Source organism: Chrysemys picta, chromosome 18 (assembly GCF_011386835.1).
Source record: "Chrysemys picta bellii isolate R12L10 chromosome 18, ASM1138683v2, whole genome shotgun sequence".
NCBI classification, from domain to species: Eukaryota; Metazoa; Chordata; order Testudines; family Emydidae; genus Chrysemys; species Chrysemys picta.
In genome coordinates this window covers 5,862,292-5,874,874 of record NC_088808.1, presented here as the reverse complement: position 1 = coordinate 5,874,874, position 12,583 = coordinate 5,862,292, and the positions used below count along the sequence as shown (strand labels likewise).

At 53.2% G+C, this 12,583-nt stretch overlaps 1 long non-coding RNA gene across 2 annotated transcripts in view; it reads left to right on the top strand.

The window, feature by feature from the left end:
- The window catches only part of LOC135976453 (uncharacterized), a 63,069-nt gene extending 57,687 nt beyond the window's left edge, over window positions 1–5,382 (top strand). For both annotated transcript variants that reach the window (XR_010593564.1, XR_010593565.1), the window contains exon 3: window positions 2,936–5,382. This is a non-coding gene — a long non-coding RNA (uncharacterized LOC135976453). The remainder of the gene's footprint in view (window positions 1–2,935) is intronic.
- Window positions 5,383–12,583: the final 7,201 nt, after the last annotated feature.

Genomic DNA, 12,583 nt, shown 5'->3' with positions numbered 1-12,583 from the left:
ACTTATTTGGGTGACTAACTTTAAAGACCCAAGACTGAGGATGTTGCCTTTATCATTAACCCCCTCACTGCCAGTCCAGCCTGTGTTGCCGTGATTTTCTGACATTCCTCCCGAAATGACCATAGGACGGTGTGACGTAGCTAACGCAGGACAGCGCTGCAGGTAGGTTTTGCACCGTTTCTGGTGCAGTAACCAGCAGTAAGGTGACTAATTTCCTTCCCCCTGCCCCAAGAATGTACCCAGCGTTCTAGCTGGAACATGATTTTATAGGGATGCCCGCTAGGCACAGAAAGCTGCTGATGGGATGGGCTGCTGAGGTCTCCATCTCAAACTGAACCTGTCTTTGTTTGGCGCAGCACAGTGCTCCCTGGGTGTTTGTGTTAAACTTTCTGTGCACCCTCTGGAGCTGCCAGGGCAGCGAGGCAAGCAGTGCCCATAGGGGAACTGGAAGTGCCGAGTAGAAAGGCTTCCAGAGGTCAGATTGAAATAGAGGTGGAAGATCAAGGAAAGGGAACTGGGGTGTGAATAAATAAGAGATGCTGTCGGTAGGGCGAGGGCTTGCAAAATGCTCTTTCTTTTTGCGTCTAAATGGCAAGATGGGTGCAGAGCAGAGCCGGCTCTAGGATTTTTGCCGCCCCAAGCGAAAACAATTTTGGCTGCCCCCCCCCCCCCGTTTTTTTCTTACCCCCCCCGGCCCCGCCTCAATTCCGCCCCTTCCCCAGATCCCCAGCCCTGCCTCCTCCCCCCAGGCTCTCAAGCCTAGGAGGGAGGAAGGGAGAGGGAGAAGCAGCGTGTGTGCTGCGGCCACTCAGGGTCTCCCCCTCCCTCCCAGGCTCTCAAACCCGGGAGGGAGGGGGAGATCCCGAGCGGCCGCGGCGCGCAAAACAGCTGATTCGCGCGCCGCTGCTCGCCCTCCCTCCCAGGCTCTCAAACCCGGGAGGGAGGGGGAGATCCCAAGCAGCCGCGGCGAGCGAATCAGCTGTTTCGCGCGCCGCGGCCGCTCGGAATCTCCCCCTCCTTCCGGGTTTGAGAGCCTGGGAGGGAGGGCGAGCAGGGCGCGCGAGCGGCAGCAGCGGAGGTGAGTTAGGGTGGCCAGGGCACATTTTTAGGGGTGGCATGGCCCGCGCCAGAATGCCGCCCCTAAAAATGTGCCGCCCCAAGCACCAGCTTGTTTTGCTGGTGCCTAGAGCCGGCCCTGGTGCAGAGAGACAGAGGTCAGATCTTTTGTTGGACCAACTTCTGTTGGGGAGAGAGACGAGCTTTTGAACTTGTGGAGCTTTTCTTCTTCTGGCCTGAGGAACAGCTCTGTGCTGCTCGAACGCGTGTCTCTCTCCCCAATAGAAGTTGGTCCAACCAAAGATAGGACCTCACCCAGCTTGTCTCCCTATATCCTGGGCCCAGCACGGCTACAACAACACTGCAAACAAGATGGGTGTGGAACAGAACAGTGGCTCAGATCCCTCCTGGTCCCTAGGGACCCAGAATCAGAGCTCCGGGGCCGAGACCTTAGCTGCTGCAAAGAGGATGGGATCCCACTTCAAGCCTCTCCCTGTAAGAGGCAGAACCACCCCCAGCCCTCCTGCGCATCAGGAAGATTCAAATCCAAATCCGGACATGACCTTTGCTGCTCCGGTCCATCTCCTAGGTAAAGCCTTATGCTGGGCAGGCAGCCACGGGGGGCAGGTACAGAGCAAGGGTCAGGCAAAATTGGTTCAAATAGATTTCTGCGAACCCTGAGGCTCCTCCTATTCCTTTCTGCCCGGGAACAATAGCTGAAGAAATTTGCAATGCATTGTGGGTCAAATCCTGCCCCCAGTTCCATCCAGGCCGTCTCCATTGGTGTCAGTGAGGTCAGCAGGGGTTACGTCAGGACATGAGATTCTCCTGATGGCCAATTCAGGAAGGAACTTCCTTCCCCCCTCAATCCTGATCTCCTCCCCCTGCAGAGCCCTGCTCAGAACAAATCCCTGAGACCCGCTAGCCGTCCCCGCCCTGGCAGAAAGCAGCGTTCCTGAGCCAGCGCTACACGGTAGAGAAATGCTCAGCTTTTGGACGTACAGCCGGACCAGGCAGCAGCTTGAAGGGCTGCGCTACGGTATTATTTTAGAAGGGGATAAACATAGGGAGAAAGAAAATGCTTTCGAGTTGGGCACAGTGCCCGCCAGGCTAGGGAGGGAGGGGAAAGCACAGCTGGAGGGGGAGCAGAGACGCCCGTGCAGTATAACTCCCCCACTCCCTGTCTCTCTGCACCCGGCTTGACATTTAGATGCAAAACGAAAGAGCATTTTGCAGGCTCTCCCACGATGGACAACAGCGAATTTACTCAGGTCCCACTTCCCTTTCCTTGATCTTCCTGTCTCTATTTTGATCTGAGCTCTGGGAGCCTTTCTTCTCAGCACTTCCAGTTCCCCTATGGGCACTGCTTGCCGCGCTGCCCTGGCAGCTACAGGGGGTGCACAGAAAGTTTGCAGTGGGGCGTGGGGTAAGCGCTGTGACTGAACACCCGTAGCACACGGGGAGCTGTGATTAATGAACAGTAGATTCCCCAAGGAAGGAAATAAGGAAAGTCTCCATCACCACAGAATTGCAAAACTGAATGAAGATTCAGTAGCTATCAGAACCATTCACCCCAACCTGCAATATGCACAATAGGTCGAGTTCCTTGGAGGTGCAATCAGGGGCAGTAGAATTGTACCTGTTTACACCTGCAGTAACTCTGTGCCAGTTACTAGGAGTGACACCTTGTGAACATTCTTACCAGGGAACAATCCCTCTCCATTCTCCCACGAATGAACTTGGCCTCTTTGTTTCTGCTGTCTCAGTTACAAAGTAGAAATACATCTTAAAAGGCTCGGTTAGTCCAAAGCAAAAGTTGGAATGAAGGATTAACTAGGCATTCACTCAATAACCTCATTTCTCCTTTATCCCTTGGCAGGGTCCACCTGTGGGAAGCAAGATAGCAGAAGGAAATACATTATCAATGACCATTTGTACTGTGCCGTTGATTTACCTATGCATTTACAAAGCACAGAGTTCACCCTCTAACACTACTTTTGTTTGCTGGGGATTGAAAGAGACATTATTTTGTTCCATTGATCCCACTAAAGAGCTGCAGGTGACTCATGGGGCTCTTTATTGTGGTTGGGTTAGTAGCAAAAGTGCATTGGTGTCAGCAGTGGGATTTTACACCAATGGGGACAAGACTCCGCCAGTTAATGCACAGACACAATGGAGCTCAGAGAAGCCTCCAGCTCCAAAGGCATCATCTGAGGGTGCGATTGCTCTTTGGCGTCTTTCAGAGTCCCTGTTTAAATACATGAAAGCAACACCGCACAATGCCAGTCAGTCAACAGAGTGAAGCAGAGTAGGATTTCCCGTGCGCAATGCTGAAGCTGCCTCCCCTGGGGGCTTGTTGGAAAATGCTACGCCCACCAGTTGTTTGTTGCCTTTGTTCTTTTGGATGGAATCCCAGTACATCCAGAGTCAGGAATGAACTTGCTGAGCTCAGCCTGGGGGCCAAAGGCAGCAGTAGCAAAAGGCAGCAGCAGGCGAAGGATCCGAGTTCCGGCTTGAAGGAATAGAGAACGTCATGATTTAAAACAGGCATGGTTTCCCCCAAGAGATAAACAGCAGAACCTAAGCTTCTCCTAGGAAGGCAGCTCCTCCGGATAGCTTCTGTCTGTACCCAGTTGCCCCCATCTGATCTCCAACGTGGGATATGTCTGGCTCGAAAGAGGCGTTCTCAACCCATGCACTACAAACACAGATTACACTCGCCATTTCCCTTACAGCAGCTCTTAGAATATGTCCTCATGGGCTTTGCTCTGTCTTGTGCCGTCAGCTAGACCAGTGCCTCAGGACTGGGGAGGGTGGCTTAAAGCCCTCTTTGCCCCCTGTACTTGGGCCAAGCTCAAATCAGCCAAACTGGATAATCGGAGGGCGATGGATTCCGAAGCTGGAGGGCAGGTCAGGAATTTGGCTACTCACAGCACAGTTCATCCATGGGACGGGGCGGGTGGAGTGTAACTTTGGGGGCACCAACGTCAAATCTGACACCTTGACCAATGATCAGACATCCTGGGAATTCTAACCGGCCAGCACAATACCTGTCTGCAGTGTTGAAGTAGCCGTGTCGTTCCCAGGATATTAGCGAGACAAGGTGGGTGAGGTGATATAGCTTTTATTGGGCCAACTTCTGCTGGTGAGAGGCCAGTGTTGGAGTTACACTGAGCTCTGTGACCGGAGGAAGAGTTCCTGTGCAGCTCGAAAGCTTGTCTCTGTCACCAACACCACAGGGCACAAGAATGGCATTCTCAGCCAGGGTGGCATCACAAGAGCGGGAGCTCCAGAGTTTTGGGGGGTGAGGGACGGCGTTGATTGAAATATGTGCTCTTAGCAGATCGCGTTTCTCCACTGGCCCTTTACACAGAGATAACAAACAAATGCAATGAGCGGAAACTCCAGAGTCAGGGTGAGAAACCACAAGGCTGTGGTGAGAGCTTGGAAAGATTACGTTAGGCAGGATCTTCAGCTCATGTACTTAAATCTGTCCACACTTCTGAACGCCATTGCAGCTGACAGGAAGGGTCGGCCTGTCTATATACAGATCCACCCTATGGAGGCTGCAGCACAGATGTTCCCTGCAGATAGGGTGACCAGATAGCAAGTGCGAAAAATCGGGACACCGTTTTTTTCGGGGTGGGTTGCGGGGGGGTGTAGTTGCCTATATAAGACAAAGCCCCTAATATCAGGACGGTCCCAATAATATCAGGACATGTGGTCACCCTACCTGCAGAACCCTCTGCCACGCCTACCAGCATTGGCTGTGACCGGGGCAGAACAGCTCCATCACACCGGGCTGCACTGGACTAGCCGGTGTGGCCCCGTGAGGGTTTTCAGGGGTTATTTCTCCCACTTGTATGAAAGTTCAGTACCAGGGAGCTTTATAGTCTGTATTCTAGCTGGGATCCCTTCGGGCGTTAAGTGTTTACCTGGGAATTCTTCCACGTGAATTAACAAATCAAAGCAATTCTCTCCCTGTGTCGCTTGTGCAGGCTTTGCTGGCTAACACAGCCCACCTAGCATTCCCTGGGCAATGAGACGAGCCTGCCCGTCTCCTGAATCTAGTGATGGGAGACCGGGTGACAGCACCAAGGTCCCCTTGGGAGGCCAAAGGAATGCACTTCGAGTGACCAGTTAGGCTACATTACTGTTCCCCAGGCAGGGCCGGCTCTAGGCACCAGCAAAACAAGCTGGTGCTTGGGGCGGCACATTTTTAGGGGCGGCATGGCCGGCGCCAGAATGCTGCCCCTGAAAATGTGCCCCGGCCGCCCTAGCTCACCTCCGCTGCTGCTGCCACGGCGCGCGAAACAGCTGATTCGCGCGCCGCTGCTCCCCCTCCCTCCCAGGCTTGGGAGCCAGGGAGGGAGGGGGAGAAGCGGCGCCCGCGCTGTGGCCACTCGGAGTCTCCCCCCTCCCAGGCTCTCAAACCTGGGAGGGGGGAGACTCTGAGTGGCCACGGCGCGGGCGCCGCTTCTCCCCCTCCCTCCCTCCCTCCCTCCTAGGCTTGAGAGCCTGGGGGGAGGAGGCAGGGCTGGGGATTTGGGGAATGAGCGGAGTTGAGGCGGGGCCGGGGGGTGGGGTAATTAAAGAACATGGGGGCGGCCAAAATTGTTTTTGCTTTGGGCGGCAAAAATCCTAGAGCCGGCCCTGTCCCCAGGACTGGACACTAGACTTGAGGGGCATTTTACGGTGTATCAGAAGCAGGAAGACTGGGAGACAATCTGAGGGTCTGCTGAGCGAACAGGAAGTAAAGGAAGCAGTCCCAGGGGATAAGGGCATTGCAGGGAATCTAAATGATTCCCGGGCATCAGTCTTCCCCCCAGAGGTTTTGAGGAAGTACTTCCCCAGGTCTGTTTTTTTAGGTAATAAAGCTGAGGTCCTGCCATGGGCTGAGGTGTTACAAGAGGAGGGGCTGGAACAAACTGATACATTAAACAGCAGAGAGTCCCCAGGCCCAGCTGGCAGGATCCAAGAAAGAACTGAATGAAGTGGCTGAGTTGCTACCGTCTCCTTCCATCTCATTGAAATCGGTGGCTGCGGCAGAGACCTGGACAGCAGCAAATGTTGCACTTCTCCTCAGTAGCTTTTTTTAAAGACGATCCTGGAAATCACAGAGCAGCGAGCGTTGCCACGGTACAGGTGGCAATAACTAAAGAGAGAATTTGTAAATCTCCGAGGTGAAGATAGGATGGGGACAAACCAGCAGGGCTTCCACAAAGGAACATTGTGCCTTTCCATCCGCTAGAATGCTCTGGGCAGGTCAAGAAAACAACAATAAAGGAGAAGCAACTAATAGAAATCCCTCACAGGATGCTGTTAAGGAAACTAAGGGTATGTCGACACAGAGCTGGAGGTATAATTCCCAGCTCGGGTAGACATACCTTTACTAGCTCTTCTAAAAACAGGAGCGTAGCCACGGTGGGGCGAGCAGCAGGAAGGCGAGTACGTACCTAGGGTTTCAGATGGGATTGTAGGGTGACTTGCACCTCCAGCCACTCATGGCGCTGTGGCTACACTCCTATTTTTAGCACACCAGCTCTATCAGAGCTAGCGCAGGTATGTCTACCCAAGCCAGAAGTTATACCTTCAGCTCCGGTGGAGCAGCACTTGCCGTAGCCATGGGGTGAGAAAGAAAACACTGTCAGGGGTCAGAAACTGGTTAAAAGTATTAGAAAACAAAGATTTCAGAGTGGTAGTCATGTTAGTCTGTATCAGCAAAAAGAACAAGGAGTACTTGTGGCACCTTAGAGACTAACAAATTTATTTGGGCATAAGCTTTCGTGGGCTAAAACCCACTTCATCAGATGCATGCAGTGGAAAATACAGTAGGAAGATAGATATACACAGAGAACATGAAAAAATGGGTGTTGTCATACCAGCTATAACGAGAGTAATCAATTAAGGTCGGCTATTATCAGCAGGAGAAAAAAAACTTTTGTAGTGATAATCAGGATGGCCCATTTCCAACAGTTGACAAGAAGGGGTGAGTAACAGTAGGGGGAAAAAATTAGCATGGGGAAATAGTTTTTAGTTTGTGTAATGACCCATCCACTCCGTGTCTTTATTCAAGCCTAATTTAATGGCGTCCAGTTTGCAAATTAATTCCAATTCAGCAGTTTCTCGTTGGAGTCTGTTTTTTGAAGTTTTTTTGTTGAAGAATTGCGACTTTTAGGTCTGTAATTGAGTGTCCAGGGAGATTGAAGTGTTCTCCGACTGGTTTTTTGAATGTTATAATTCTTGACGTCTGATCTGTGTCCATTTATTCTTTTGCATAGAGACTGTCTGGTTTGGCCAATGTACATGGCAGAGGGGCATTGCTGGCTCATGGTGGCATATATCACATTGGTAGATGTGCAGGTGAACAAGCCCCTGAAGGTGTAGCTGATGTGATTAGGTCCTATGATGGTGTCCCTTGAATAAATATGTGGACAGAGTTGGCAACGGGCTGTGGTTGCTGGTGAGTATTTGCTTCAGGTTGGGGGGCTGTTTGTAAGTGAGGACTGGCCTGTCTCCCAAGATCTGTGAGAGAGGGATTGTCCTTCAGGATAGGTTGTAGATCCTTGATGAAGCACTGGAGAGATTTTAGTTGGGGGCGGAAGGTGACGGCTAGTCGCATTCTGTTACTTTCTTTGTTGGGCCTGTCCAGGAGTAGGTGACTTCTGGGTATTCTTCTGGCTCTGTCAGTCTGTTTCTTCACTTCAGCAGTGGGTATTGTAGTTTTAAGAACGCTTGATAGAGATCTTGTAGGTGTTTGTCTCTGTCTGACGGGTTGGAGCAAATGTGGTTGTATCTTAGAGCTTGGCTGTAGACAGTGGATCGTGTGATGTGGTCTGGATGAAAACTGGAGGCACGTAAACAAAGAGTAAGAATTCGTTGCCAGTTCTCATCATGACAACAGGGGACTATCTCAATGGCCTAATTCTCTGTTATGAGATTGCCCCTTTGCTCCACAGTGGTAGTACAAAGAGGTGGGAAATGTGGCTTAATCAGCTACCCAGGAATTCCCAAGCATGGGGTGGGGGGGAGGGCTGGGGGAAAGGGGCTGCAGGCAGAGAGTTTATGCCCTCCAGCTTTCCCTGGCTGCTGGAATGGCCTCTTGGGTGTAACTTAGAACCAGCCCTAGGGCTAGACAGACACTAAGACGGCTTCAAGCCACCATTCTCCCTCCCCCTCCAAGGCACAGCTCAGATGGACCCAAGAACTCAGCCAAAGTGTCTTATAGGCAGTACTAAAATATAAGGGCCCAGACCCTGTAAGGTACTGAGCACCTGCAAATCCCACTTACACCAGTGGGTCGGATCAGGATATCCTGACTCAGGAGTGAAAGCTCATGGGAGATTCGCCGAAGTAAAACCAGAGCCAGGATTGAGGATTTGGCCATATGGAAATGGAGCTAAGGAGAAGCCGTAATGAACAAGGAATGCTCTGAAACTTATGGAAGGACAAGAGACAATAATGCATCTCAGCTGTGATTCGGATGTGGAAGGTTTATGTTGCCAAATGCAGATGATATCATTTGTAAGGAATAAACAGAAAAACAGCTGTGCAAAACCTATGAGCGCTCGGAACCAGACTTTTCCCGAGTGGCATGGATGTGCGAGGAGTTGGGCACACTGGCATGAAGGTTGTGAAATGACTGGCACACTGCGCCAAGCAGCTCAATACCGCCAAGAATCTGGTATATTGCTTGTCTTCTGCATCCTACAGAACACTCCTATGAACAATATTGATGTTGGCGAAAAAGTGTATCCTGGGGTTTGGACTGTCACTGGGGGTCATCCTGGATGTATCTTGTAAGAGGAAACCTGATCAGGGAGACAAATGACTGGGGATCCTGCGTGGGACTTGGGCCAGTTTTAAGGAAAACGATCAACAATTGCCTTTTTCTTCTCCCAAGCCAAACAAGGCCTCCAGCTCCAGGACACTTCTGCCCCAAGGAGGAGCGCTGCACATCGCAGCCGCTGGCCCACCAGCTTGTGTGTGTTCCGATGGTTCGTAAGTGATGATTTGTTAATTGATGACAACGGGCTGGGCTCTGACGATGCAGCTGGTGGACTGGGACAGCTCCTCCGCCAGTGAAGTCAATAGCGCTCCAGACACCAGCTGAGGGGCTGGCCTGAGGTGCTTTCAGTCCTTGGATTCGGTTTGTTCCGATTGGATCCTCCCCTCCTCTCTGGACACACCATGTGAGACCAGTTTACAAGAGGCAGCCAAGGGAATTATTGCAGTCTGGCAGTGGGTCAGTGCTCTGACCCCAGGCGATTAATTGGATTTACTTGGATCCAGTCAGCTGAAACAGCCAAGAAGTCCTGCAACTATGGTTACTTTCTGCTGTTCTCCCAGCCAGATAGACAGCCTCTTCCCCAGGGCCCTACGCTCCCTACACACAATTCCTGGGGTCCTCCCCCCACCCGCACTGCAGTGCAGGGCAGAATGGGAGCCGTGTGGTCAAAGCTGCAGAACCTGGTAACGGGTTTGGGGGAAAAGAGCTGATTTTCTTCCCACCCACAACAAGCCGATTTCAATTAGTGACAGGAAAAGGATTTTGAGGGAGAAAGTCCTAAAAGAGAATAACCCCCGAAAACTAAACTGGGCCAGAGCCACTTGGAACAGGGCCTCTGTGCAGAGCCAGCAGGCATGAGGCTCCAAAGACAGACACAATGGGATGCAAGCCCTTGGCTGCTTCTGCAAAGGACAAAGGAATGCACTGAGGAAAAACAAAAGCCCCTGTGAAGGCTCCAGCCGGCAGAGTGTACCCCCAGTGACCTGGGCCCCAGGGGCGTGGGGGTGGGGGAGGCAGCATTTCCTCTGGAGGGGTCAGCTCACTGGGGGCCCAGGGAACCCAGTACTGGATTATAGCTACTCTTGTATGGGGGGCGAAGGTGGGGGCTGACCAGACTCCTGAGAGGGGCTAGGCCAGGAAAGTCCAATTGCAGCCAGGGATGCTGCAGCCTTGACTGTCTGCACAGGTGTCCCAGAGCATGCGTCTGCCTCGGCTTCCTCGCTTTTGGCTTGTTCGGAGGTGCCGGGAGGGCTGCGTTTTGGCCCCTTACATCTCACCGACATTCCCTATAACACATGTGGCCACACGACAATCTTCCGGTTACTGTGCACATCACACACGGTTCCGCTCACGGCTTCCTCCAGTCCCAGGGTGGGCACTCCAGGGCTTGGCCAGAGACTCAGGTGGGGCTGGCTTTCACTTACCCTCGCACATCCCTGACACCTGACTTCCCAGTGGTGGAAGCATTTGGCCCCCTTGGATGCAGCCCTGTCATCCTGTGGGGGTCCAACCCCATCTATGGGCTCATTCCTCCTAGGCTTGGCCTATCTGGGGAGTAGGGACCCTGGCGGCTCCAGTCAGCACCGCTGACTGGGCCATAAAAAGTCTGGTCAGCGGCGGAGCGGGGCTAAGGCAGGCTCCCTGCCTGCCATGGTACCGTGGGGCTCCCGGAAGCAGTGGCATGTCCCCTGTCTGGCTCCTATGTGTAGGCACAGCCGGGTACTCTGCACACTGCCCCCGCCCCAAGCGCCGGCTCCGCAGCTCCCATTGGCTGGGAATTGCGGCCAATGGGAGCTGCGGTGATGGCGCCTGTGGACAGGGCAAAGTGCAGAGCCACCTGGCAGTGCCTCTGCGTAGGAGCTGGAGGAGGGACATGCTGCTGCTTCCAGGAGTGGCCTGAGGTAAGCGCCTCCCAGAGCCTGCACCCCGACCCCCACCCCAAACCCCTGCCACAGCCCTGAGCCCCCTCCCGCCTTCCAAACGCCTTAGTCTCATCCCAGAGCACCCTCCTGCACCCCAAACCCCTCATCCCCAGCCCCACCCCAGAGCCCACATCCCAAGCCGGAGCCCTCACACCTCTCCACACCCCAACCCCCTGCACCAGTCCCCTTCTGCACTATGAACCCTCAGCCCCAGCCTGGAGCCCCCGCCTGCATCCCCAGCCAAAGCCCTCATCCCCTCCTGCATCCCAACCCACTGCTCAGCCCAGAGCCCCCTCCCGAACCCTGAACCCTTCATTTCTGGCACCACCCCGAGCCCGCATCCCCAGCCGGAGCCCACACCCCCTCCTGCACCCCAACCCCCTGAGCCCGCCCAGTGAAAATGACCAAGTGAGTGAGGGTGTGGAGACCAAGTGATAGAGGGAGGGGGGATGGAGTGAGTGGGGGCGGGGCCTCAGAGAATGGGCAGGGCCTTGGAGGAGGGGCTGGGAAGGGGGTGGGGCAAGGGTGTTCGGTTTTGTGTGAGTAGAAAGTTGGCAACCCTAGTGTCTGGAACAGGGCAGCCGTGACTCCAATCCCAGAGAGCCCCCTCAGTACATCCAGCCAGCCATTTTGCTCTTATGGAGTTAGGGCGTCAGTGCAAGAATGGGAGGTTAGGGTTGGAGTTAAATCAGTGGCTCAGAGAGGCCTGATCCTGATGTAAGTCGTCCTTGCTTGCCCACGTCTCACCACTGAAGCCAGTGGGAATACGCGGGTAAGAGTGTTCAGACGTGGGCTCGGGAACCGTAACATGGAACTCATTATTCAGGGGTCACGGGGGTGTGAATGAGGGCAGAATTTAGATCACAGTGGGTCAGATTTTCAAAATGATAAACTCCTACATGACGTGGCCAGCGCTCCACTGAGACCTGCTGGTTCTGAGCTCCTTTGAAAATCTGGCCCAGGATGTCCATCAGCACTGGAAACTCATAACAGTTTGGATTGTGACCTTAAACGTTTGGAAAACTGTAGAATGGAACAAAGCAGGGTCTGCTGGATTGGGGGAAAAGGAGTTAGACCCGTTTAGAAAAGCAGAGAGATGACATAGAAGAAAGTTAGCAATTACTTACGAGTCAGGTTTGATAAATGCAGAGAGTAACAGGAGCTGGTCTCTGACTCCTCCTCCCTCTGCAATTCAAACCAGTCGATTTGATTTTACTGTTGAAGGGATGGAAATGTACACAGGCATGCCGGCAAGAACATGAATATTACAGAAATTCAGACTAGATTAATTTGAACAACAGCACACCCGCCCCTTTAAACTGAGACCTGGCACTGTTAAGAGAAAACAAAAAATGCCAAGACAAAAAATATGAGCTGAATGCGCCCAATGGCCAGATCAAGGGGTGCCTTCAACAGGAACCTAAACTCACTTTAGTTTTCATTCACACATGTCTGAGCCACTGTAGATTGCTGGCTCCTGCTCTGAGATATTTCCTAGCCCCCCCTCCCCCCCGTACTTGTCCCCCAAGCGCTGCCCGGGAGTGTTCTTTTCAGAGACTGGTGTTTCTTGGGCAGGGCTGGGGGTGCACGTTCCATGCTTGCCTCACCCCTGTCAGGGCATCTGGTACTTGCCTTGCGTCACTGCCCTGGCTGCTGAATACCAGGGCTCCCTCGGCCGCCTCTCCTGGCACATGTGACTCTGTAGCATGTACGGGGTGTGTGTGTTTGGGTGTGTGCGTGCACGGGAGGACAGCTGTGATTTATTTAGCAACCCTCCTCCCCACTCCAGGATCAAGCAACAGCAGCCACCCGAGTT